This window comes from Pinus tabuliformis, chromosome X (genome assembly GCF_031772625.1).
Source record: "Pinus tabuliformis cultivar Carrire ecotype Pingquan chromosome X, CPIR1, whole genome shotgun sequence".
NCBI lineage: Eukaryota > Viridiplantae > Streptophyta > Pinopsida > Pinales > Pinaceae > Pinus > Pinus tabuliformis.
Genome location: NC_142308.1, coordinates 14,577,395 through 14,582,731, shown reverse-complemented (window position 1 = coordinate 14,582,731; position 5,337 = coordinate 14,577,395).

The window sequence follows — 5,337 nt, the reverse complement described above, 5'->3', positions numbered from 1 at the left end:
GAACCCCTACGGGCAAAATCCCTATGGGCAAAGCCCCTACGGGCCGGGCCCATCTGGACAAAGTCCATGGGGGCAACCACCACTTGGTTGGAACCCTGGTACTACCTCTCTTCCACAGCCACAAATGTCCTTTAACCCTCAGTTGCCTTTCTTAGCAACGTTGGAACTCCCGGATGTGTCCAAGTTGACGAATGATCCCATTCTTCATAACCCATATTGGCCACCAGTTCCGACTAAAATACCCGGTGATTGCCCAAAATTTGATGGCAAAGCTGGTGAAGACCCTCAAGCCCATGTCATGACCTATCACCTTTGGTGCTCATCGAACTCGTGGCTTGATGACTCTATCCGGCTCCGCCTCTTTCAAAGAACTCTCACCGGCTCAGCCGCTAAGTGGTATATTGAGGTGAATCACGGAACATTTCAAGATTTCAACTCGCTGGCTATGGCATTCCTAACTCATTTTCAGTTACCCATTCGGTATGAGACAGGAACACATCTCCTTACATCTCTCAAACAAGACACGGCTACGCACATATCCGATCTTATACATGAATGGAGACGGCGTCGTCGCTTGATCAAATTTTGGATTCCTGATCAACTCCTGACCGATTGGTTCATGAATTCCTTTGTCCCTGCGATCGCGTGAGACATCGCCATGGGAGCTTGTGTAACTGAAGATCAAGCTATCGCGCGTGCTCAGTACCTTGACTTAGTATACTCTCAGTCGGGTACTTTATATGATTATTTTCCAGACGCCCCGAGGCCCAGACAATCCAAGGCTCCGCCAAAACCATATGTTTACAGAGTTATTGGCTCTGTGAAATCGTCATCAAGGAAATCGGCCGCGAACCCTGGGAAGCAAAAACAGAACGCTTCTAATGGAAATGCTTCTCAGGGCCAATCTAATTCTGGAAGTACCTCCGAGGTAAACGCCGTTCAGTCCACCACGGTGGATAAATCCTCGAAAGGGAAAAAGAAAGGGAAAGCCAAGAATAAATCCGAACAGCCCAAATAGGATTCCCCTAAGCCTCCACCTGAGGAAGGAGCCAAACGTAAACCTAAGTATCCTTGTCTCATCTATGATGAGGATCACTACACCAAAGACTCCCCTAGGCAGTCCGAAGTTAGTCAATTATTGAAAGGTGCTCCTGGGACTCCTGCCGTGCTTAAAGAACCTTTCCCTTCCCAGCAAACTCAAATGGTGGCAGATCCATCGCAACCCTCTTCTTCATTCGGCTCTCAAGTCTTCATGGCTGGAACGATTCCCATCCATGTCACCACTCGAGCGAAAGAATATCCATCTCATGTCGGGAAAGAGTCGGAGGTCCCCTCCTACACTCCTCCGTCCAGTTTTGGTCCTCTCCACATCGAAATACCCAGCACTGAGACGATCCCTCGACCCCCTCCGAAAGGTGTACTCCGGAAGTCGTCTTACAACCCTAATGCTCGTGCTGCCCAGCATTATAGCATTGTTGAGGACTTAGCTCAGGCTCCGTCTGCTATGTCCGCTCTAGAAGTCCTCCAGAGCTGCCCCTCCCAGAGGAAGTCCTTGCTATCGGCTATCGGTGGCATAGACCCAGCTAATTCAGATTTGATTTCTTTCGATCTCGAGGGCTTTACACCGAGACTGCCTCACCAAGTCGCTTTCCTTATACAGGTCATCATCAATGGCAAAACAATTCATCGCACAGTCATTGATGAAGGTGCCTCAACTTGCATCATGTCTGTTGCTTGCTGGAAGGCCATTGGTTCTCCTACGTTAAGTTAGTCTCCTACAACGTTAGAAGCCTTTGATGGAAGAGAGTCCCGTCCTTACATTATCCTCCAACGCTTGCCCATCTCTTTGGAAGGGAAGACAGTAGAAGTGGAGGTCGAAGTTGTCGATGCCAATCTTACCTACAACCTCCTCCTCGGACGTAGCTGGACATACGCCATGCAAGCCGTGGCTTCCTCCCTTTTCTGTGTCATTCATTTCCCTCATCAACGGAAGATTGTCACGGTGGACCAGCTCTCCTTCTTCGCCTCTTCTTCCGAAGGTAATGTGTCGTTCGTGGAGCATACCTCTAAATCATTCGAGAGTGTGGGAGCTGGGCTCTTTAAAGATCCCGCCCTAATGGGTGTTTTTCCCCTTCCACCTCCGAATCTTGCCCCTATTAACATGATTTCCATACGTTCTGATCCGTGGGTCCTTCCTCCCGCTAATCAGATAGACTCCTGGGGTGATATGATGCCGTTGAGTCCTGCCAAGCTCAACTACATCGAAATCATCGCTGCATCGGCTCCCCCTCCCGAACCTGCTCTTTCGAGTGGTGTTCCCGATTCGTATGTTCATTTCCCTTGGCTTGGAGATGATGCTACGCTGGATCCATTAAAAGAAATATTTCCTTCCAATGAAGCCATCATAGAGACCATGTCTCTTGAAGAGTTCCCTTGGTCAGATCATCACCACCGCTCTTCCTTTCTCCCTGCCCATCAGGAAATGATCGCATGTCTCGAGCGGTTTGCTCCGTGTATCCCATCCTCGCCCCTCCAAACGCCTATTCAAATTTACCAAGTATCTTCTGAGGGCAATATGGGGAACATTACACAAACCCAACCTATCGACATCTCTGTGAAACCAGGGATTGTCGAGCACATTCATATTGGAGTCACTTGCACTCCAGAGGAAGTTCAACTCTACACTAACCTATTTCGCAAATTTTGTGATGTCTTTGCTTGGTCCTATGAAGAAATGCCTGGCATCGACCCTAGTATAGTGGTGCACGAGATACCTACGTATCCAGGTGCTAAGCCTGTTCGTCAGCGCTTACGCCCTGTGCACCCCCGAAAGGCCATAGCCATCAAAGCAGAAGTCGAAAAGCTTCTCAAGGCTGGTTTCATTTACCCCATTCCACTGACGGATTGGGTTTCTAATATAGTCCATGTGAACAAAAAGCAGGGCACTATTCGAGTCTGTGTTGATTACTGTGATATCAATCGTGCCTGTCCTAAGGATAACTTCCCTACACCCTTCATCGATCAGCTTATCGATGAGTGTGCAGGAAGCGAAATTTACTCGTTTATGGACGGCTTCTCTGGATATAACCAGATCAACATTGCACCCGCTGATCAACATAAGACGGCTTTTATCTGTCCTTGGGGCACTTTTGCCTATAAGAAGCTCCCTTTCGGTCTAAAGAATGCCGGCGCTACGTTCCAACGTGCAATGTCCTATGCCTTTCATGACATTCATCACATTGTACAACCGTACCTGGATGACCTCCCAGCTCATTCAGTCAAGCGTCAGGACCATCCCTCCCATATTCGCAAAATGTTTCTCCGCTGTCGACACTACCGTATTAGGCTCAATCCTCATAAGTGTGTCTTCTGCGTGGAATCAGGCCGACTACTCAGGTTTATCGTCTCCTGAGAAGGCATCCGTCTGGATCCCCTCAAAGTCGAGGCCATCCTGAATCTTCCTCCCCCTGCTTCTTTGCAGCAGTTGCAGAGCTTGCAGGGCAAAGCAAATTTCCTTAGACGTTTCATCCTGAATTATGCCGAGGTGGCTAAGGGTTTCACACGGTTGTTGAAGCGAGACACACCCTTCCATTGGGATGCTATCGCTCAGGAGTCTTTCGAGCGACTCAAGGGCCTCCTTGTCTCTGCTCCATTATTAAGACCTCCGAACTACCATCGTGATTATACTCTCTATCTGGCTGCCGCCGATACCACTATCGGCATGGTTCTAGTGCAGGATGATGATGACGGCAATGAGCACGTTATCTATTACCTTAGCCGCAACCTCTTGGATACGGAAACTCGCTACGCTTACGTCGAGAAGTTGGCATTGGCTGCTGTCTGCGCCGTCCAACGTTTCCGGCATTATATCCTGTTGCGCACCACGACCGTGATTTCTGACTGCAACCCAATGACGTACATTTTGTCGCGTCAGTTGCTGGGGGGCAAATACTCGAAATGGATCGTAATCCTCCAAGAGTTTGACTTGGAATTTACTGCTGCCAAGTCTAAGAAGTCTCTGGTCTTTGCTGAATTGCTCTGTTCTTTGCCATCTCCTTCTGCACCCTCTCTTTCAGAAGAGCATATCCCGGACGAAACGTTGTTTCTAATCAGCACCCTCGACCCTTGGTACAGGGACATCATAGTATATTTGCAGACGTCTTCCTTCCGTCCCAATGTATCGAAAGACGCTCGACGAAGGATTCGTCATCAATCTCAACCCTATCACATTATTGGCGATACCCTGTACCGCCTCGGCGCTGATTCTGTTCTCCGCCGATGTTTGACTCTCGAGGAGGCTGAGCGGGTGTTGAATGACTGCCACTCCGGTGCTTGTGGTGGTCACATGTCCGGATATGCCAACGCCTAGAAAATCCTCCATGCTGGTTATTTCTGGCCTTCTATCTTCAAGGATTGCATCCTCGCCATCCGTTCATGCCATGAATGCCAGATCTACCACCGGAAATGCGTGCACCTCCTTCACCACTGCACCCTGTTGTTACCGTAGGTCCTTTTGCCAAATGGGGCATCGATTATACATCCTGTAACCCTCGTTCGGCCAGGGGGCATGGGTATATCATCGTTGCCGTGGATTATTTCACCAAATGGGCTGAAGCGATGCCTACATTGAATGAAGACGGTCACACAGTGGTGCAGTTTTTGTTTAATCATGTTATTACACAGTTTGGAGTCCCTCAGGCTATCGTCACGGACCACGGAAAGCATTTCCGTAATCATATGATGATGGAACTAACGACCCAACTAGGCTTGCGTCAAGATAGTTCGACGCCGTACTACCCTCAATCCAATGGCCAAGTTGAAGCCATGAACAAAGTCTTGATCACAATGCTCCAACGTACCGTTGGCACACACAAGTCTAATTGGCATCTGATGTTGTTCCCCGCCTTGTGGGCCTACCGGACCTCTGTGAAGGACGCCACCGGTTTCACCCCTTTTCAGCTAGTTTATGGACTAGAGGCTACCCTTCCTATTGAATGTGAGATTCCTTCGTTAAAGTTAGCTGTCGAGTTGCTTCCCAACACCACTCCGGTGGAGGAACAACTTCTTTATCTAGAACAGCTAGACGAGACCCGTCGCTTAGCTTCTCTAGCTATCGAAGGACAGAAGAAGAGAGTTAAGGCTCACTTCGACCATACCATTCAACCTCGTTCCTTTGTTGAGGGAGATCTAGTACTGCTCTATGATCAAGCTAAGGATAAGCTAGGGGCAGGTAAACTCGAACCCATGTGGTTAGGCCCCTATATTGTGAAGAGAGTTTTGCAGAAGGGGGAATATGAGCTGATTGACTACGAAGGAAATCCTCTCGATAAGCCCCGT